At 38.9% G+C, this 23477-nt stretch overlaps 1 long non-coding RNA gene across 1 annotated transcript; it reads right to left on the bottom strand.

The window, feature by feature from the left end:
- Positions 1 to 6805: 6805 nt before the first annotated feature.
- Positions 6806 to 22375, bottom strand: LOC148131094 (uncharacterized). The gene is made up of 5 exons (XR_015748317.1): positions 22228 to 22375; positions 21659 to 21750; positions 21272 to 21463; positions 8538 to 8671; positions 6806 to 7566 (listed from the first exon to the last, which is right to left on the bottom strand). It is a non-coding gene; the product is annotated as an uncharacterized LOC148131094 (long non-coding RNA).
- Between the last annotated feature and the right edge of the window lie 1102 nt (positions 22376 to 23477).

Below are 23477 nucleotides of genomic sequence, written 5' to 3'. Positions count from 1 at the left end.
AAGGCAGATGCTAAAGATCACTAACTCCAAAAGGAATAAACATGGTTGAAAATACAGTAAGCAGGATTCTTCTTGTTGGCAAAAGCAGCAGAAACCTGTAATATCGCCCTTGGTGGTAGATCCAACACACAGCTGCCAGAATCTGTCTCTTTCTTCCCTTTTAAATCAACTTTCTGTGTTTTTTTTAACATATAAGATCACTAAAACTGCAAGTAGGTTATGTAAGATATGACAAGTACAGGTAGTCCTCAAGTTACAACAGTTCATTTAGTGACTGTTCAAAGTTACAATGGCACTTTAAAAAGTGAGTTATGACTGTTTTTCACAGTTATGACCTTTGCAACATCCTCATGATCATGTGTTCAAAATTCAGATGTTTGGCAACTGGTTCATATTTATGACCATTGTTGTGTGATCATGTTTTGTGATCTTCTGACACGCAAAATCAAAAGGGAAGCCAGATTCACTTATCAACTGAGTTACTAACTTATCCAACTGCAGTGATTCACTTAACAACAGAGGCAAGAAAGGTCATAAAATGGGGCACAACTCACTTAACAAATGTCTCACTTAACAACAGAAATGTTGGGCTCAATTGTGGTCATAGGTCGAGGACTACCTGTCGAGGACTACCTGGAAAGCCTTGGTTAGGTTTCTATGGGCAGATGACACTGTAGAAATCAGAGAGTCTGCTGAAATCTAAACCAACATGACCACAGTTCTCAGTAGCTGGAGAGAGGCAAGAATATCCATCAGGAACTGGTTAGATCTCAAGATGGCTTATACCAGCAGTCATGTATGAAACATGCTAGATCATATACATGGCAAATGTGTGTCAGGAGAAGAGGCAGCTGTGGTATTCAGCAATTTCTGACCAGTTCTGGAGAACCGGTAGTGGAAACTTTGAGTAGTTCGGAGAACTGGCAAATACCACCTCTGACTGGCCCTGCCACCATCTATTCTCTGCTTCCCGAGTTTCAGCTGATTGGCTGGGTCTTCTTTTGTTGCCCTGCACAGGAGAACAGAACTGGAAAGCAGGTTAGTGGGATGGGAAGGGAATGGGATTTTGCAGTATCCTTCCCCCAGGAGTGGGGAGAGAATGGGGATTTTACAGTATCCTTCCCCTGCCATGCCCACCAAGCCACACCCACCAAGCCACACCCACCAAGCCACACCCACCAAGCCACACCATGCCCACCAAGCCACACCCACAGAACCGGTAGTAAAAAATTTTGAATCCCATCACTGAGAAGAGGGGAAATATTACTTTGGAATAGAAAAATAAAGATGATTTAAGCAGCCTCAGTTGTGAGTTGGGGATGAGATAATGTTCCTGGAGTATGTTTGTCAGTTCCTGGAATATGTTTGTCCGAGGCTTAGAGGGAAAGGAAATTGAGCCCTATCTCAATCAGAGCTATAACTGATCATGGTTGTCTTTAAATGTGTGTTAAATAAGAGATCTAATATCAGTGCAACCTGTTTGTTATGCATTCCATTAGATTTACATACCACCTGTGTCTGCTTAGACACATTATAAAGCATAGGAGAAGATGAAAGATGTAAGGCAGTTGCTTAAAATTAAATTTTTAAAAGTGACTTTTTAAATGGTAGAAACCCGTGCCTTGATGAAGGAACAGAAACAAAATCAAATAAAGTGTTTTTAATACTTTCAGGAGCATGGGGGAACTTCTAAATGAATGACAGAAAGGGAAAATAATCAAAGAAATGTCCAATTTGTACGTAGCAGGAGCCCTTAATTGCCAAGGCTCAGCCTGAAGAAAGGAGAAGACAATGTGTGTGCTGTGATCTGAATGACTTGGCATTTCAAGAGAGACAGCCTCCACCAACACAGGTTGCTTCAGTTTTCTGCCAGTTGTGGGTTTCATGCAAAACAGCAAGAAGATGCTGGTATGGACTTGCTTGTTCTATTGATGGTATGTCTCTGATTCCTCACTAGAACTGCTGTAACCAGGGATGTGTATTGGGGATTCAAAATAAGTCTAGATGGCAACTCTGTGACTTGTACCCTACCACTTTTTAATATGTGTTATGCATGATGCAAGTAAAAAAAAAAAGAGAGATTGGAATTTTATTCGTTTTATCAATACTCTGGATGCCCTGTTGGATGTTTCCAATTTTTCCCACATATTCATCTACATACCACATCCAATCCAAAGGTGGTATTCAGCAGGTTCTGACCAGTTCTGGAGAACTGGTAGTGGAAATTTTGAGTAGTTCAGAGCAAATACCACCTCTGACTAGAGATTTTACAGTATCCTTCCCCTGCCACGTCCACCAAGCCATGCCCACAGAACCAGTAATAAAAAACATTTGAATCCCACCATTGATCCAATCAGATTGGTCCTTTCTTCACCAATTATTTTTTGATATGAAATTGAGATTTCCTGGACTGGGTGAAGAATATGGTCAGTTTCCAGGGCTGTAGCTCTCTTATTCCACTCAGTTTTAATGTTTCCATATTGCCTTCCTCTCTTGCCAGCCTTTTTTCTCTTTTGTAATGTCTTCTGCCTTTTATTTTATTTATTTAGTCATCAAATTTATATAGCTGCCCATTTCACCAAATATGATTATAGGCAGCACACAGCGAATGGATAAAGCCATGGATAAAAACAACATAAAAGATATAAAAATCACTTTAAAAAGTAAATGTTTTAGAAAACAAAGATATTTTATGCCTCCTCCTGTCTTCATCCCAAGAAATTACTCAAGATTTATTTTATTTCATTGATTAGATTTACATTCACTCTTTTCTACAAATACTCAAGACATCATCCATGGGGATCTCCCTTCTTTTTATTTCCAAAATAGTGACCCTGTGAGGCAGATGAGGTGGGATTTTGTGACTGGCTTCATATCACCAATAAGTGACAATGGACTTGGTCATATAGTCCATTGCCTGTCTCAAACTTCTGCAAAGGGTCCAGGATCTTTTGATTAGCATTACAGAGGCAATTTTTACCGAGCCATATCTGGTGTTTTGATTTTTAGTTGAGGTCCATAAGGCCTGAGGAGGTTTTTGAATTGATGATGTTTTCAAACTTTTGTATGTAACACTTACAGAAAGTTATTAAAATCAGGCAACAGGGGACAAGCACAGTGATGTAGCCATTCATCTGTGCTGTGTTACACAGGGTGAAGCCATCTACAGCCCCTGTTAAAACCTTTGTTTTTCCAAGTGTTAATAGCAACCATTTTTTGTGTTATTATTTTATTCAATACAGCAATCCTATTACTGGTAGCACTGGAATATAATCAAGTATTACCTGCAGGATAAGTCAAAAGATAAATTAAACTGGGATTTAAATCCCCACCAAACATAGAATCAAAGAAATATTATATCAATGTTTTTGTTGAAACTCAGCCTTAGATTTATATCCCCCTCCCCCCCACTCCTTGTAAGAGCTTCCCTAGAATATACATTATTTATTTTGGTGGAGAATATTTGTAGCTTGGAATTGAAATGCTGAGATCTTTGGTTTGCGATGTTTGCTTTCTTCATTTGGCATCTGGAATAAAACTGAGAAGAAGCAAAATGGAGTTATTCATGCTAAGGATTATTTAGCAAGTGATTTCTTCCTTGCTACCCCCAAGTCTCTTGAAATCCCAAACCAGAGTTCTTATGATACTTGATCATTCACTGGTATTTTTTCTCATTCTCATTTTGATATCTAAAACTGTATCTTCCTAGAAGTGATAACCTCCTCAGCTGTTCAATCTTCCTACTAGCTGAATGTTTTTCTACTTAGATTTTGATTGCGGGTGAATTCTGTATTGCTGAAAAATCTCTGTAAATTTAAATAGAAGAGAGAAAAGAACTTTAGAGAAAACAAATGTGTTGGGCAGAGCAACATTTCTGTCACAAACAATGGGATTCTGGCTGTGAAGATTTTGAACCCCTGTACTGAGATTGAAAGGCAGTGATTAATACAGATTTTTATTTGTGTGTGAATGCGTAAGATTCTGTAGGAAGTTAGCACCCACCTCTCTCCTAGAAAATTGAAATAGCCTAGGAAATATTAAAAAGGCAGAATATTTCCTCTAAAAAGAGAAGAAACTCGGAGAGGCAAAAACTTTGTCAATGGGCCATTAATGCCTAAGCCAGTCTATTCTGCATAACAACAGATAGGATTAGCCCTCAACCCATCTCACCACCTGGCATCTGGGAAGATTACATCAGCCAGCACTCCAACAAGCCTGGGACACAGGCAAGATTTAGGAATGTTTCCCATGAAAGTTCAGGTCCCGGTACTGTTGCTCCCAGTTTTAAAAAAAATCAGGTAAAACCTTTTGAGAAGTTCAGCATGTTATATAGCAAGGCCCGTGGGCCAGAGCCAGCCCATGTGGTGCTTAGATCTAGCCTGCGGGGCTGCCCTGGAAATAGTGAAGGACCAGTCATTAGTGCCTCTGCCAGACCAGGAGGAAGCAATCACAGCCAAAAACGGAGACCGGGAAGGCCTCAGGAGGATCCCCCAAACCACCACAAGTGCCCCAGACACAACTGGCCATGCCCACCCTGACCACGCCCACTCTGGCTATGCCCCTCTGCCCCCCCGAGGTCTAACACAACCCTGATGTGGCCCTCAATGAAATCGAGTTTGACGCCCCTGTTATATAGGATGCAGAGGTTAACTATAGGTAGCTTGGACATCATATCATCTTTGTGATTTGTTCTTCCCATAAGTTACCATTAAATGGTGTAGTGCTACTCCCCAAAGGGCTGCAAGAGTCCAGATCCCTCTGTCCCTTTCCAAAAGGCGATTTGGTGTCTCCTCACTCTCAATGTCTGGCCTGACATCTCTGGGTTTCTCGCTCTGTCCCTTGCCCACCAACCTGCTTGGTTCACTTGCTCAGACATCTCCACCCACCCACCCACCCACTCAGTTTGCCTCTGCACACCTGAGGTGGATCAAATCCACCTCTGCTGCCTTCTGATGTGTCTGGTGCCCTCTCTGTTTACTGGCTAGCCCATTCACCTGGATCAGCATGAGTGCCATACAGCTGCTGCACACTGGATCAGGGCCACCTGATCACTCCATGCAGATCAGGGTCACCCAAGTGCCATATCGGGGTCACCCAAGTGGCATTTGGCCAGTCTGCTCTCCCTGCTACAATGGTATATATTTATAATTCCAGCAGCTTGTAAAGCTGCCCACAATATAAAAATACAGTTAATCCCTGAATTACAACCATTCCTTTAGTGACCATTCAAAGGTACAATGACACTGAAAAAAGTGACTTACGACTTGTTTTCACACCACCATTGCAGCGCCCCCATGGTCATGTGATAAAAATTTGAGCATTTGGCAACTGGCATGTATTTATGACAGTTACACTGTTCTGGGATGATGCAATTTATAACCTTCCCAGCTGGCTTCTGACAAGCAAAGCCAACGGATTTGCTTAATGGCTGCATGCTTCATTTAACAACTGCAGCAATTTTCTTAGCAACTGTGGTGAAAAGGTCATAGCATGGGACAAAACTCATTTAACAACTGCCTTGCTTAGCAACAGAAATTTTGGGCTCAATTGTGGTCATAAATTGAGGACAACCTGCTCAATACATTTTTTTTCCTTCTGTTCGATCACGTCCAGTTTTCTGAGATTGCCTGAACAAGTCCTTGCAGTTTGCTTGGTAAGAAATGGTGGACCATTGCCTCCTTCTTAGGACTAAGAGAAAGTGACTAGCCCAAACTGGTTTTATGCCTAAGGCAGGACTAGAATTCATGGTATCTTGGTTTCTAGCCTGATGCCTTAACCACCACACCAAACTGACTTTCATATTGAAGCACAACCATGGTGGCTAGAGAATTCTAGGAATTGAAGTCCATACAACTTAAATGTGCTGAGATTGCAAAATATTCTTGATTGCTCTAGAATATTAACTATCCTATGAGAGCCACAAAGACATGCTCTGATTATGCATTGCTTTCAGAAAGGTGGCTGAATTTGGGAAGTTTTTGAATTTAAAGAATGTTTCCAACTAGCAAGGTTTATTTCCCTGTAACTTGTAGAGGAAATACAGCCAGCAGAGCAACCATTTTTCTAAGGGCAATCACCAATACTCTATCCTCTGCTTCAAGATGCTGTGGGTATAACCAGCCATCTGGTATGTTTAATCCCCAGGAAACTCTAATTTTTCAGGATTTATATTCCTCAATATTCCCTAAATATCAATTCTGCACTTCAGTTTGCTTATTTATTCCACTGTTCCTGCATAGATTCTGATTATTTTTATATAGTGATTCACTCTAAATGTGCATACTTAAGATTGCAGTATTTATCTTCTTAAAAAGAAAAACAACAACATTCCCACGGTAGTTTTGATGGTGAAATTAGAAGGCAATAAGAGTTTTTGAGGCATAAGTTGGATTGTTCTGCTCATTTTTCACCTGCTGCTGCTGTTATGGTAGATTTCATTTTGACAATAATAACAACGGAATAATAATAATAGGACAAAGTAATAGAAAATAAAGAAGCTAAAATGCTCCTTTAGACTTTAGCATTCAAGCAGAGAGGCACCTGCCACATAAGAGGCACCCCAACAATTATTGATAAAAAAGGCAGATAACCATATTTACTTATTATTTATTTATATTCCATCTTTATTAGTTTTATAAAGAATTCCAAGCAGAGAACCTGGAGGAGAATTTGGTATACACATACCAAATTATGTGTATACTAGTGGTGGGATTCAAATTTTTTTACTACTGGTTCTATGGGCGTGGCTTGGTGGTCATGGTAGGGGAAGGATACTGTAAAATCTCCAGTCAGAGGTGGTATTTGCTGGTTCTCTGAACTACTCAAAGTTTCCACTACCAGTTCTCCAGAACCGGTCAGAACCTGCTGAATACCACCTCTGGACTGAATACCAAATTCTCCTTCCTCCTTCTGTTTTCCTCACAACAAGTCTGTGACATGAATTGGACTGAAAGTGAATGACTAGTTCAAAGTTACCCAGATGGTTTTTCAAGAGTAAAGGAGGATTAGAACTCATAGTTTCCCAGTTTTTAGCCTGGTGTTTTAACAACTAGACTAAATTGGCTTTCATTATTACCCAGTATCATTTTACCAGAATTTGCAAGCCTTAAAATGTATCCGTCCATTTCCCCCTTTTTAGTAAATATTCAGTCAAAATATATATTTCTAGTTTGACTCAATTTTCTCTAGCAAACACAACGAGCTTCATGACTGATATATTCATTTTCAGATACATATTCCCCGTTGCATCATACAATCTATCAAATATTCACTACAAATCATGAAGATTGGCAGCCAAAAATGTATCACTGTCTGCATACAACAATGTACATCCATTCATATACCCAACAAATATTTAACATTCCTACAAACATTCCTTATACAATTATCTATAAATACATTTAAACCAGTGGCTCTCAACTTGTGGTTCACGGACCATTGGGGGGCTACGATGTCATCCCAGGGGATCAGTGAAGGTTTGAAGAAATGTTATGATTTAGATCTTGAGTTAAGTCTTGGTTGTCCGTGGCCATGGTCCAAGGCCACAAAAGGTGTTTAAAAGGGATTCTTGATGAAGAAAAGATTGAGCATTACTGCATTAGACAATATGAGTGAAAGCGGATACTATCCGTAGCTGATAACTTTATTTCTTATTGCAGTAATAAGTTCATGTTTTAAAATTTTACATCGCTGTAACTTGTAAAATTATTAATATTGATTTTTTTTATAGCGCTGCACAAATTTCATTCATCCTCTTTCTCACAACTTTACTGGATCAAGCTTTTAGATAAATAGAAGAAGCAAAATAGACTGGAATGTTTGTTTCCACAGCTTCTCCATAGCCTTAGGTTGGGAAGAAAACAGTGAAACAATGAAGCTCACAGGTGCTGAAGTTGTAAACAATAATTTCTCCCAATATAATATAAAGATACCAAGACAATCAGCCATGATTAAGTCTTTGACAAGATGACATTTTTGCAACAAGCATCTTGCCAGAATTTATTAGCATATTGGGCCTAACAAACTTTCCTCTGCTTTATGGTTGGCCTGGCTCAGCAGTTCTTTCTGTATTTTGATGAACAGAATGTTTTGTATCATGTCATGCATGGAGGTACCCAGAGTAATAATTAGACTAATATTGTAAACCATAAAAGAATAAATGAAATGCAGTAATGTGCAGATATTATTAAATAGAAATAGGAAACCTAAATAATTAATTCTTAAAACCACCCAGAGAGGACTATAGCTTTACCATGCTTCGTGCACACGATCATGGGAATTAGATTAAGTTGACAAGCCTATCTCAGATGGAACAAGGGTTCGTCAGTGCCCTTATTTAATAGAACTTGCATGGGTTATAAAGTACTGTTTTATTACACTATCCTCAAAATTTGAGTGAAAAGCATTTTAAATCCAGTCCTCATTGAGGGATTTGGGAGATCATATATTTATTAAATGTATAACAGGAACAATGATGCTTTAAAAGTAAAAAACTGCCCAGTTTCCTTGACTTTTTCATCCTACCTCATAGAATTTACCTTATTTTTAATTGCTTTTAGAGAGGCAGTTTGGTCTAATGGTTAAGTCACCGGGCTAGAAAGCAGTGAATTGTAATCCTGCCTTAGGCACAAAGCCAGGTGGGTGACCTTGGGCCAGTCACTTTTTCTCAGACCTAAGAAGAAGTCAGGATACAAATAAATACATTTAAATAAATACATTTATTCATTTGCTGTTTTGTTATCCTCTGCTTCAATAGATTGTACTGAATGCAATAAAACTGTACCAAATTAAATAAAAAGAATAATATATAAACTAGTAACAGTCAAAAGCCCAAATAAGATAAAACTTTGAAAGTCAATCTTTAGCTGGTGCTAAATATCCAAATAATGTCTGGAAAGAGTCATTAGGAAAAAGAATAATCACACCATACTCTCAAGAGTTTTCTTGCCACTTTTTGACTGAAGATTGTGCATTCTTTTAGGTGCACAAATCCCAAGCTAACCCCTGCACTTTGATTAGTACACAGAAATTAATATGAAGATGTTTTTTGAAACCTAAATCATATGCTCAGAGTTGCACCAACTAGAACAGAAATGTGCAGGCTATGGCCACCCTTAACTTAATTTCCAAACCTGTCTCCCTACAAATATTTCAGATTTCTGATGAGGTTGAATACCTTAGTTTCAGTATAACTGGAAGAGTAATACAGCAATAGCAATTGAACTTAGACTTATACTTTATAGTGCTTTACAGCCCTCTCTAAGTGGTTTTACAGAGTCAGCATATCACCCCCAACAATCTGAGCCCTCATTTTACCCACCTCGGAAGGATGAAAGGCTGAGTCAACCTTGAGCCTGGTGGGATATTAATTGCCTAATTGCAGGCAGCTGGTAGTCAGCAGAAATGGCTTGCAATGATGCACTCTAACCACTGTGCCACCGAGGCTCGTATAAGTAGTAATATACATGTAATAATAGGTGTAAAGAGTAATATAATCCTAAAGAAAATCAACCCTGACTGTATTTTGGAAGGACAGATACTGAAGCTGAAGCTTAAATACTTCGACCACCAAATGAGAAGAGAGGATTCATTGGCAAAGACTCTGATGTTAGAAAAAAATTGAAGGCAACAGGAGAAGGGGATGGCAGATGATGAGATAGTTAGATAATATTGATGCCTTGAACATGAACTTGGGCAACCTTGGAGGGCAGGGGAACCTGATGTGTCATAGTCCATGGGGTTGCGAAGAGTCAGACATGCACAATGACTGAACAACAACAACATGCACTACAAAGCACAAATGAATCACATATTCTATGGGTCTCACCAGGAAGATGGTTAGAGTTGAATTGTTGATAACTTTCCAAGCCAATGCCCCAGCTTCCTGTCCTACAGGAATTCATTTGGAGAAATTACCCTAGAAAGTTTTTCTTCGCAGGTCAGTTTCCATATCAAGTTCAAGTCTAATTCTATGGTCACCACTTTCTAAGAAGAATTCAAATAGACTGAATCAGGTTCACAGAAGGTCAAATATAACTAAAGGACTAACAAAGTCCATTAAAGACAGATGGGAGAAGATGGAAATGTTTAGTTTTCATAAACAAAGAAAAAAGATAGAGGATATTCAACATTGCATAGATAAAAAGAATGTAATCATCCTGTTAATTTTTGGACTTTCTCCCACAGACACCCCTCTCCCAAGACCTCAATTATAAATTACACTGATTTGTTGATCTAAACAAATTGGTTGATCTAAATCACTGCTCCATGCTATTAGAAAACAGAAGGTGTTCATTTCAACAAGAAAAGCAGGCATCTCTAGTTTAAATGGAAATGAAGGTAGGATGTTAGATTATAATGGACTGCAAGAAAAGTAAGTGAAAAGCAGAGGGATCTAATTCGCTATGTTGCACACAATAAATAGCAATATATTCAATATATTGGAATCAACCACTAAAATAACCTAGTTTAGATATGGACCTGGTAAATAAGATGGAAAACATTCCAAATTTCCCAAGGAAAGCACTGGAATTTCCAAAAAGGATACAGTTCTATTCTTATTAGGTTGATGGTTTTGAGACATCTGTGTGTTTGTGTAGGCAGACACACATATATAATTGAATTCTGTCACCTAAGTAACACTTCTTTTACTACTTCAAAAATGGCTACTCAGCTGCTGGGTCAGACCAATTATTTTTTAAATCATTCGAATTTACCTATCCCTCCAAAGTGTGGCAAGGAGAAACAAAGCAGCAACACCTCATTCTCAGTCTGTTCTCAAGCTCTTTTATGCAAGGACACATCTGTTTGCTCAATTAAAGATCCAATGACTACAATGCAACTGTATATCATTCGTATTACCTTTCTGTCACAGACACTTTATTCACAACTTTTTACCTCCAAGAGGTCTTTTTCTGCTTAGCTAGGTGCTTTATCCCAGCTTATGTTTAATTTCCACCCCCCAAGACTACAATACGCTTGAAGCTGAAATTTTCATGCCTTGCATATATCTCTCTATTGGAAACCTTCTGTTTCTTTACTTTGCTGGAAGTATTATTTGTTTTCCTTCTTCCTTTACGGCCCTTTCATTCAACCTTATTTGTCAGATGCCGTCTTTCTAATGTCAGGAAGGTCCTTGAAATATGATGTCTTGAGAGTGTTTAAGTATCTCACCAATGGTTCTTTGTGGGATTCAGCATATTTTACAAGAATGAAATGTTACCCAATATACTGAAGAAATATAGCTTAATGTAGGAAAGACCCCTAGAAACAGTCTGAAGAAAAGCTTTTATTTAAACAGAGTAAAAATCACATCTAGGTTTGAGTCTCAGCCCGGAATGGGTATGAAAACTTAATTTGTTGTTCTACACCTTTCTAATTTCAATTGCTTAAAAAAAAATATCCAGCATGTCTCTTTATTTTGTATTGATTTTATATATACAAAGACAGAAAAATAAAGCTATTCTTGTTTGAAACTATTTGAAACTAAACCATTTCTCCTTCAGAAAAATTAACTTTATCAAAATGTAGTCTTGGACAATTTAAAGTGAATGCATACTGACATTAAAAATCAACCCACTTAACTACTGTCCTAAATGGGGGTTTGGTACAGTGGTTAAGGCGCTAAGCACAAAGCTAGTGATCTTGGGCCAGTCTCTCCCTCTTAGCCCTATACAGTGGCAAACCAATTCTGAAAAAATGTTGCCAGGAAAATCGCAGGGACTAATCCAAGCAGTTGCCAGGGGTCCATACTGACTCAGACACTGAAAAAGAGAAGTCATGAAGTTGTCAATATAACCAGATTGCAGACTCCGCTTCATTTCCCAACTCCTTCTAGATAGAAAGCTTTGATCTTTTTATAAGAAAGGAATAGAAGTCCATGACGAATTGGGCATCCAGTGTCATTAACAGTTTCAGATTAATGTCAGAAATCTCTGAAAACAGGAAAGCCAGGAAATTGAAGACCATTACTTCAGGAAGATTTATATTTTTGAAAAAAAATCAGTGACAAATAGTCTGGAATTTGCCCTAACTGTTTAATGCCTGTTTTCTGTATTATGCTCAGTTTCATTTTCTTTATCTCTCTGTATAAGAAAGGAAATAGGGTGTTTAATTTCAGACTTATTTCTTACCTTAGGCTGTGTACATGAACATAGTACATTTAATTTTATTTATTTAGAAACTTCTCAAAATCTGTAATGATTTGCATTTTGAACTATGAATTTGGGAAGAAGTCTCTTCTTTTGCAACAGACCATCATTATTTGGGAAAAACTTTAATTATCTTCTTCCATATTGAATTTACAGGGGTGGGTTTCTACCGGTTCTGTCCACCTCTGTAGAACCGGTAGCTCTGAAGAGCAGCAGACATAGAACCGCTTCCATGTCTGCTGATGTTTTTGCCCTCCCACCCACCCAGGCTCTTACCTGATCTTTATTTCCTGATTTTTCAACTTCAGCTGCCAAACAAGACACAGCTGCAGTTAAAAAAGCAGGAAAAGAGGGCTGTTTCAAAGGCTGCTTCTCTGCACCCAGTGTGCTGATGACGATTTATAGGTGGGTGGCTCCCAGCGTGCAGGGAAGCTCGTAAATCCTGAACCGGTAGTTAACCCTGTCATATCCGACCCCTGACTTGAAAAGGGGAGCTTACATTTTTTTAAACAAAATAACATAATTTGATTTTTGTTTATCCCTTTGAGAGAACTCAATATCCCAAGGCTGGAGAGAAACCCAGGAGATGGCATTACCTAAATTATTTTTAATTCCAGAAAGGTTAGTGCCACATGTGAGGGTCCTATCCTTCTTCATATTAGGATTAAGGGGGGAAATATGAGGCAAACATTTGGTGGAAGGTAACTTTTGGCAGCAGGAACTTCCTTCTGCTGCTCAATGCAGAAGAAAGAATCAAGTTATGAAGACAAAGAGCTTCTGGGAGATAAGTTTTGGATTCCAGCTTTTCACTCTGCAGGCCTCATTATTTCCTCTATTATTTTTATTTTATTTTGTTTCACTAGTGGTAATATACAGTAGTGAAAGAGTAAGTAGAAGAAGATAAACACTGGCAAATTTTGTGCCTGGAGAAGGTTGCTAAGATTATAACAAACTGCAGAATGAATCAGTCAATCACTTGTGGACCAAATAAAGATTGAGAGCTCCCTTGAAAAGATGATCAGCAAGCAGAAACTCACACAGTTTCACCGTGTGATGCGAGCAGATGATAGACTGGGAAAAAATGATTATGCTTGGTAAGGTTGAGGGAGATAGAAAAAGAGGCAGACAATGGATAAGGTGGATAGATAGGGTCAAGGCGATTACAGGAATGTCTTTGGAAGAGCTAAAACTTATTACTAGGGACAAATTGTGACCATTTATCCATGCTGACACCAGAAGTTGAATCCAAGCTGATGTCACCTAACCAACCATTTGTGGCTCTTCTCCCAGGGAAAGTCATGTAATTATGAGCGCATGGAAAAGGAAATCCTTTAATATCCTCCCAAACTTTAAAAATAAGAATCGATTCTCTTGTGTAGAGGCAAATTGGTTGTACAATATGCAGTCTGAATTGACTGTGCAATTTTATCAGAGGTTAAATGTTTATAAAATAAAAGAAAGAAATGAACAGAGCAATTGTTCACCGCAGGGATTCCTTTTAGTACAATCATTTTGCTAAATAAATCAACATACATAGCAGGTCAGGACCCAAGATTTCTTACAAATTCTAATAGAAAGCTTTCAAACTAAGGTGTTTTTTTTTAAGGGTAGACAGGCCCTAATTCTCTGTAGTCTTATGAAATTTCCTACCTTGGCAGATAAGAATTTTGGGTTGAGCTGGAGAAACTAATGTACAATAGAACTAAGTCCAAGCAAGTTCTTAGGAGAAGATATACGGCATAAAGAATAAAGAGTTGGAAGGGATATTGGAGGTCTTCTAGTCCAACCCCCTGCTGAAGCAGGAGACCCTATACCATTTCAGACAGGTTGCTGTCCAGTGCCTTCTTAAAAGCTTCCAATGATGAAGTGCCCACTAGGGGTGGGATACAACAGGGTTAACTACCGGTTCGGGATTTTTGAGCTTCCCTGCACGCTGGGAGCCACGCACCTGTAAATCGTTATCAGCATGCTGTGTGCAGAGAGGCAGCCTTTGAAACAGCCCACTTTTCCTAGTTTCTTAACTGCAGCTGTGCCTCATTCGGCAGCTGAAGTTGAAAAATCAGGAAATAAAGATCAGGTAACAGCCCGGGTGGGTGGGTGGGCAAAAACATCAGCAGACATAGAACTGATTCTATGTCTGCTGCTCTTCAGAGCTACCGGTTCTACAGAGGTGGACAGAACCAGTAGAAACCTACCCCTGGTGCCCACGATTTCTGAAGGCAAACTGTTCCACTGGTTGATTGTTCCCATGGTTAGGACATTTTGCCTTAGTTCTAAGTTGCTTCTCTCCTTGATTAGTTTGCATCTATTATTTCTTGTCTTGCCTTCTGGTACTTTGGAAAATAGGTTGAACCCATCTCTGAATTTGTTATAGAAGTGTCATCCATTTAAACATCCATATCATATAATATTTATGAACTATGGCGTAGATCAGGGGTCTCCAACCTTAGCAACTTTAAGCCTGGAGGACTTCAACTCCCAGAATGCCCCAGCCAGCTTTGCTGGCTGGGGCATTCTGGGAGTTGAAGTCCTCCAGGCTTAAAGTTGCTAAGGTTGGAGACCCTGGCGTAGATCATAGCAACATTTTTTTTGGAAAGTTATAGGTGTTGTAGTTTAATACTATCAGGCTACCTGGTTTGGGCTTAGTAGAAAATCACTAATGATTCAATACTTCCCAAGTCTTCAAGTTGACATGGTTGAAAACTCTCAGGCACAGCTCATCTAGATTAGAATCTGTGACTGGTGTTTCAAGCTGAACCTTCTTCCTCCAACCTGACCATTTTGAAGGATACTTCATGTGGTACTTGTGGTCCTGAAACCAAGTGGTTGACATGTTTTTATAATCTTCTCTAGCTTGGGATTCATCTGTCCTCAATCCATATTTTGCAAACACCCCCATCCACAAAGACAACAAAAATACATTGGTAAACTGGGATAGTACAGAATTTCTTGAGAAATGAAGAGAAGATGGAGAATTGCCCACCATGGCAACCATTTTGTGACTATGCAAGCATTCTGACAAAACCATTTTGTCATAATGCTCATGAGAAGTTATCAAAATGTTCAGTGTGCCCACCAGTCTAAAAAAATTGCTTACCTCCTACAGAGCCTTCATAGACTTGAAGATCATAAAAACAGGTAAATATGCTATACATTTTTTTAAAGGCAAAAACCATACTAGGTTATGGAAAGAGTACAATTACAATGAGCTGATTTCTCACTTTTGCATTGGGAAAGCTTCAGTCTTACTTGAACTATTTCTGCTAACATAATTAATTCTATGTAAAGAAAATTATCGCAAAGTTGAAAAAAGGAGATGTTTTAAAAATAATCTAATAGAGGGAAGAAACTGGGGATCTGTGAAGACAGATTATGGTTTAATATCACAACAGTTTATGGTATGAAGAGTGTGAGACCTTGCATGATTCTATTTAACATGTGACATCCAACAGAGGAGGCAAGAACTGTAGGGCATTTTGACATGAAAAATGTGGATTTGCTATATGAGTATTTATCCGAGCTCACAACTAGCAGGCAATGAGGCATGAAATGTATTGTCAAACATACAGAGTTCCAAATATAATGCATTACTTTAAGTTAAGCACTGCTTTTAGGAGACCTGGTGAGACTCTCATTGAAAGGCATGGACTCCTGCTTTTTCTGTTTCATCAGCTCTTTTAGCTGTGGCAGTTTATAACATCAAGAAGAAAGTTGCAAAGTGAAAGTAATTAAGTTCTGCCAAATCGTGAGGAGTGCACAACTGGTTCCCAGTGACAGTTTGCTCCTAAGTAAGGTAGTCAGTTTCTAAAGCCATTTGAAGATGCTTGCTTAGCAGTGACAGTTACATAATAAATGTCTATGAATGTGGGAATTCTGCATAAGCAGAAGGAGAAAAAGAGGATCAAGTTTTGGAAATACTTCATAAACAAACCTACAGTCCTACAGAATAATATGTTCTAAGTTGTTTCTTTTTGTATTCATTCATTCATTCTTTCATTCACTCACTCATTCAAACTGTACTATGTCTTTCTATTTGTATAAATATTCATAATATGGAGATTTGTGTAACTCACAACTTCCCCCCCTTAGTTTCAGCAGGTGGCAGCACCTAACTGAATTTCATTGATGATGATGATGATGATGATGACGACGATAATAATAATAATAATAATAATAATAATAATAATAATAATAATAATAATAATAATAATACAATACCCCGGATATCACAATTGTGGAGAAGAAAAAAGTGTGGATCGTTGACATTGCCATACCTGGTGACAGCAGAATCGTCGAGAAACAACTTGAAAAAAATCACCAGATATCAGGACTTGAAAATCGAACTGCAGAGACTCTGGAATAAACCAGTGCAGGTGGTTCCAGTGGTACTCGGCACACTGGGTGCTGTGCCTAAAGACCTAGGCAAGCACTTAAAAACAATTGGTGCTGACAAGATCACCATTGGTCAGCTGCAGAAGGCCACCTTACTGGGATCTGCTTGCATAATCCGCCGATACATCACACAGTCCTAAACACTTGGGAAGTGTTCGACTAGTGATTTGTGATATGAAACCCAGCATATCACGTTTGCTGTGTACACTGTTGTTTTTTGTAAATATTAGTATAATAATAATAAATAAAATTATAAAAATATAAATACCTAAGCAAAAATATAATACCTAAGCATTTAATATAAATACCTGGACTTGGATGGGAGACTACTAGGAAAAATACCAAATCTGTAGATTAGTCTGGGAAGTAAGAAAGAAATCTGAAAAATCCCTTCTCACTCTTATGGGTGACACGCATCTTTCTCAAACTTTTGTCCTTCACCAGGCCTGAGAGTCTGAGGGTTCTGCCCAGTGTCTTAGCTGCTTCCACCACTGCAGTCTTCCGGTTGTTCTTGGGATTAATTGGAGCCACTCTCCCAGTTTAGGAGTCATAACTCTCCTACCACCACTGGCACTAATTTGACCTTTACTTTTTATATCCCCTCTAATTCAGGCCCTGATACTTCTCCAGCTACTCATATTCCTTCCTCCTGGTGTTGCTATCTCTTTGCACTACTACATTTATACTACTGACAACTCTCCAGTTCTCTTCTCGTTCTGGTCTATTACTGCAAAGTCTGGTTGATTGACCAGTATTGCCCATCATTCTGGATCTGGAAATCCCACAAGATTTAGCCCTCTTATTCTCCATGACCTTCTATGGAATCTCCCATCTGGACTTGGGAGGGTCTAGCCCAGAGATGGGGCTAGACCCTCCCTTCATGGCTTGTGGGCCTCAATTCCCAGAATTCCTGGCTCAGGAATTTTGGGAGTTGAAGTCCACATATCATAAAGGGACCATTGTTCCCCATCTCTAGTCTAGCCTATCCCTCTGTAGAGGCTTCTGTCCACAATGCCAGCAACTTGGTTATGTCATATAGTGTACGGTGCTCCTACCTTTATCTTATATCCTGCCACTATGTGTTGGACTGTCCCTGTGACCTCTTTGCATAGTTTGCATCTTGGATCTGTCTAATGTACTAGACCTCTACTTCTATTGATCTGATGATTAATGCCAAAGTGGAAATCCCTTCTCTCAGTTGAGGTGAAGGCCTTAGACCAGGGGTCTCCAACCTTGGCAACTTTAAGACTTGTGGACTTCAACTCCCAGAATTCCTCAGCCAGCAAAGCTGGCTGAGGAATTCTGGGAGTTGAAGTCCACAAGTCTTAAAGTTGCCAAGGTTGGAGACCCCTGCCTTAGACACAACCTGCCCCCATTTTTTATGCAGCTCTTTCATCAATCCACAGGAAGATTATGACCACTTCATAGGTTCACCAGGGAGATCACACTTAATGACCCAATTAGAGTAAAGGATTTAGGAATTGGAACATTTACAACTCTCTGCCTAAGCAGGTAATGAGCCAATCCAAATTAGGTGAGAAATGAAATCTCCCTGGAGGACATATATGGGGTTCCTCTAACCAACTTGCTCTGACTGAAGAAGCTACTTGGATAAGTAACAAAATGTTTCAAACCAACAAGAAAAGAAGCCCAGTTGCCATGACTCAACTTCCAGAAACAGTACCTGATGACTGAGAATCTTCAATGACAATTATATGTTTTCTCTAACTTTCGCTAACTTCCCTCAGTGCTGCTGTGATGTAATGTTCCAGTAGATGACCTATTTCCCTATCACTGCTTTCTTCAGCATGTTAAGCACTTATTTAATAGCTAAAAGATCGACTATGGAGTAGCATTTCTATGGCAATGCATTAATGGTGGGAAAGAATAAACTAGAACAAAATAACAGAGTTGTAAGGGACCTTGGAGGTCTTCTAGACCAACTGCCTGCTCAGGTAGGAAACCCTATATCAGTGAAGGTGAACCTTTTTGGCACCAAGTGCCCAAAGCAGAACACGCATGCCTGTTTTGGGGGCGTTTTGCAAGCCTTTTTCAGGCCAATTTTCGGGCCAGTTTCAGACCATTTTTCCAGCTGAAATGGCCCAGAAAACAGCCCCAAAATGGCCAGAAAATAGCCCAAAAACTGGCCTGTTTTTTGGCCAATTTTTGGCCATTTTCTGGCACCTGTGAAGACCAGCTGGCTGGCATGCATGTGCATGCCCGAAAACAGAAGAGCAGCTGGCAACAGTACACATGCCCACACATGCCATAAGTTCACCATCATGGCCCTATATAATTTCAGACAAATGGTTGTCCAATCTCTTCTTTAAAACTTCCAGTGTTGGAGAATTTCTTAGTTCTAGGTTGCTTCTCTCCTTGATTACTTTCCACCCATTGCTTCTTGTCCAGCCCTCAGGTGCTTTGGAGAATAGCTTGACTCTCTCTTCTTTGTGGCAACCCCTGAGATATCAGAACACTGCTATCATGTCACTCCTAATCCTTCTTTTCATTAAACCACACATACCCAATTCCAGCAACTGTTCTTTATATGCTTTAGCCTCCAGTCCCCTAATCATCTTTGTTGCTCTTCTCTGCACTCTTTCTAGAGTCTCGACATTTTTCTTTACATCACGGTGACCAAAACTGAATGCAGTACCCCAAGTGTGGATTATGAGATGGGTTTATAGATTATAGTTCACCAAATATATTTATGTGAAATTGCACATGGACTTGGTTACTCTTTGGATCAACTTCTGCTATGTTAGAATACATTGGGTAAGAAGGACATCCAGATGCCACACAGCCTCAAATAGCTTCCATGGTCACATCATAATTAACAATGAGTTTAGGGACAAGATTGTAAGGTTCTATTGGAAGACCCTCAGAGCAACCTGCTGTGTTCTATTTTCAGGATGTTAGTGGTTGAGACCCAAAGACCCTGTTTTTCTGCTTCAAATGTCAGGAATGGTCACCTCCCACAAGAAGACTGTTTGGCCCCAACTCTGGTTGCTTCCAAAAGTTTCTTAAAATGGAACTTTTCTGGAGGGGATTAATGGGCTATCAGCCCATGACCTTTTTGGAGTTTAGCTTTGCTTATTTTTACTGTTGGATGTATGATATAACACTTGTATTATTATTGTGTTTTTTTAATGTTATGATCCATCAAGAGTCTTTGCATGATTGTGGTGGGTATAAATATGATAGATGAACAAATAAGTTCTAAACTGTGCATTATTCTTCTTTTGAAAATAAAGGTTTTTTTTTTTTTTAATTTTCCTTGGTAATTTGTCAGGAGACCTGCACTGAAACAGTCTCTTTGGTTGGTCAGCTGATTTCAGATCTGGATAGATCTGGACAATTACATACAAGTCCTTCTACCTCTTATGTTAAAAACAAAGCTACAATTGCAGCAACCTTCATTTTCAGGCTGCTTCTATTTCAGCTGGCAAAGCGTGCATGGAAATTAATAATAGCTTTTCCATCTGCAAATAAAAGTGTGGCACTTTAAATTTTTGGCAGCAAACTGGCATTTTGTCATTTAATCATTTCACATCATTACACTGCAATATGCAATGTAATGATATGACACACTTAGATGACAAACACTGGGTACCTCCTGTACTGGAAGGAATAATGTAATAGGAAGGAAATTATATACTTAAGGCTGCCAGAGTTTCGCTTCTACAAGTTGGATTAAGATATTGTATGAGAGCAGGTTACAAGGAGAAAAAAAGGAGGAATTCACCTACAAATGACCTAGATAGCCATTTAAAGTTAATTCCTGCATGGTGATCAGGCCTTTACCAAAACAAGGGGTAGATGGGAACTCTACCTCTTGTTGAAAAACTATATGGTTCTTGCCTTTTGCACAAAACAGGTTAAGAGAAAGAGTTGCAAGAGATTCAAACACTGATAGTTATTCACAGAACTTGCATTTAATACACAGAAGTCACTGGAATTCCTTCATAGTAGCTATATAATGTTGGTACAATGACTCTAATGATCTATATACCATAGGAAATATATCACATTCATGCATTCTTTTACCTTGCCAATAAGGCTTGTTTTTACCAAGTAGGCTGTTTCTTCTGGAACAATTATCTAGAATGCCACAAACTAGTTATGGTTTTGGAAAATTAGCAGAATCCCTCCAGAAAGGGAAGGCTGATCTGATCTAGAGAGAAAAGGGACATTCAGAAGTTATCCAAAACATTCTGTTCCTATAATAGTACTACTTAACTACTTCTTGCCCCTTTCAAAAAAACTGTATTCCTGCTTGATGTAGGAAAGAATGTAACTCTGACTTTGGGTTTTATAGATTAGATTGATAGATTTTTATAGAAATGACTTGTTCATATTATTATGGAAAAACAAAAAGCTGTGGAATAAGGCAAATGCCTTATTCTACTGCAACAGAGAGAATCAAAAGTCAATGCTTCATTTTCTTTTCCCTACCTTTCCTCATTTCTCTTTCCCCTTTCCCCTCCCCCTTCACTGCTCTTTTATTTTCTTTTGTATTTTATAATACTTTATAACTTAATAAAAATGTTTTTTAAACATGTTTGTTTCATTTCTAAACAAAATAGTTAAAAATTTCCTTCAAAGCTCTTTCTGCCTATGTGATGTATACCAATAAGCATGTAGATCAGCCTTTAAACTGACTACACTGAATATCAAACCTTCTGCTCAATACTATAAGCAATTTAATAATCTAGTTAAAAGCATCTTACCAGTACTAATTTAGAACAGAATACACCAACAAACACCAGGCAGATCTAACTCTTCAGGTCTTCCAATTTTGCACCTCTTGCCATTATAATTGAGTCCATTCACCCTGCTACTTTTGTCTTCTCTTTCCTTCCGCCTTTTTCAGCAGTACGGACATTTCAAGGGATGTGAGATTGATGGTAGGCTGAAAGAACCTGAGAAAAATATCAATAACCTCTAAGAAAGAGATTGCCTTTGCATATTTGATTTAGATGGCTATGTTCTCACATTTCTAAATCTGAATTTAAATATGAATTTGCTAACCCAATATCCCCACCATCACCAAAAAAGCAGATACAATAGATATCTTAAATTGAGTGTTTTTTCCCAAGATCCCTAAACGCAAATACCTCTATTGATCAGCTCAGTTCTTGATCTAGAACAGGGGTGTCAAACTCATGGCCCATTGGCCGGATGCATCATGCACTGGCCATGCCCAACCCTGTTGTAGTGAAGAGGAAAAAAAGTCATGATACATCATGTGATGACACGACGACACACATTTGACACCCCTGATCTAGAAAATCCAGTGAAAAGACTGTTTTGCCAGTAAGAAAATGATAGGATAGGATAGGATAGGATAGGATAGGATAGGGTAGGGTAGGGTAGGGTAGTGTGGGGTGGGATGGGGTACAGAAGGGAAGGAAAGGGAAGGAAAGGAAATTTTGTCAAACATGATGGAATTTATTTCTGGCGCAGGATAAAGAAAAGGATAGGCCTTTGACTCTGTGCAGGAACTTTTGTCTTATTCTGCCTCTCACTTCTTCTGGAGTTTCTCCTCCAGAAGTGGAGGTATAATTGTTCTTTGCTATAATTTCCCCATTGCTTTCTGGTTGGTACCTGAAAATAAATCACCAAAGAAAGAACCAAAAGGAGACAAGTTCCCATTAACTGCCATTTTTAGTACTCCTGCATTGACCTGCTCATGGAGGGGTCAGGAGACTCATAAAGCATCATGGATTGTAGCAGAGGGGAAGCCAACAGCTATGAGGAAGGGGGCATAATTGTTTTCCAAACAGAATTCTCCTCCTTAGTGACAGTCTAAACTCTGGCAGAAGATTCTGGAATGATTCCAAGAGCCTGATCAAAGAAAACAAAACAAAATTGCAAGTAGTAAGATATTTATTTAGCACGAGGATTTACCACAAACATCAGCTGCTTTTCCCATTCATAAATGCAGGTCTTGGTTGAAGTTCTATTCTTTAAACAATTACTTTTGTTCAGAAATTTCTCTGCTGAAACAAGAGTATGCTTGGCGTCTTCCTTATGAACAAATTCCTGAAGTGACAACAAATGTCTGGCAGCCACTGAGAGAGAACGGGAAGCCACAAGCCACCTGCTAATAACTTTTTGATTATTGTTAGGGGACTTGTAGGTAACAGGAAATAGAATTCTACCCAGGGGGTAAATGAAAAATACTCACATGTATTTAAAGTGGAACACCACAGGATTTGTTCACACATGAGATTGAAATCCTTTCCTTCCTTCCTCCCTCCCTTCCTTCCTTCCTCCCTCCCTCCCTTCCTTCCTTCCTTCCTTCCTTCCTTCCTTCCTTCCTTCCTTCCTTCCTTCCTTCCTCCCTCCCTCCCTCCCTCCTTCCTTCCTTCCCTCCTTCCTTCCTTCCTTCCTTCCTTCCTTCCTTCCTTCCTTCCTTCCTTCCTTCCTCTTCTTTCATTATCTTTGCTATAATGAGGAAAACGATCATAGGGTCTATAATCTGGCTATACTAGAAATTTAAATCTTAAAAATCACAGTTCCATAAATAACTGAGTTGCTCAATCCTCACTGAGAATAAAAAAATGCTATAATAAAATCTCCACATACTTTCCAGTAGCTAGCTTTGATTTGGCTTATACGGGTTACAAGGAATTATACTTTCTTCAAGATCCTTGCTTGAATTTTTTTAGCCATTGTTAGAATATACACAGAACAGGAGAGGTTGTCTGGCTGTTCTTCCCTCAGGCAGGGAAATATCTTGAACTGAATGTGCTTCTTCACTAAAAAAAGATTTTCCCTATCAGTGACATCTTAAGGAGCAGGTACAGAGAATGACTTCAGTGGATTTCTAAGAGTATTGGTTCTACGCATCACCAAGAAAGAGAAAACAAACCTTCCAAAACAGATAATTATAAAATAGGCTTCCTAAATGCATAGTATCTATATACCTAT

The sequence above is a fragment of the Notechis scutatus genome, chromosome 3 (assembly GCF_049901735.1).
Source record: "Notechis scutatus isolate UNSWTSFEM ecotype Mainland chromosome 3, rNotScu1.2, whole genome shotgun sequence".
Taxonomy (NCBI): domain Eukaryota; kingdom Metazoa; phylum Chordata; class Lepidosauria; order Squamata; family Elapidae; genus Notechis; species Notechis scutatus.
The sequence above is the reverse complement of the archived record's forward strand: the minus strand, read 5'-3'. Positions and strand labels throughout refer to the sequence as shown.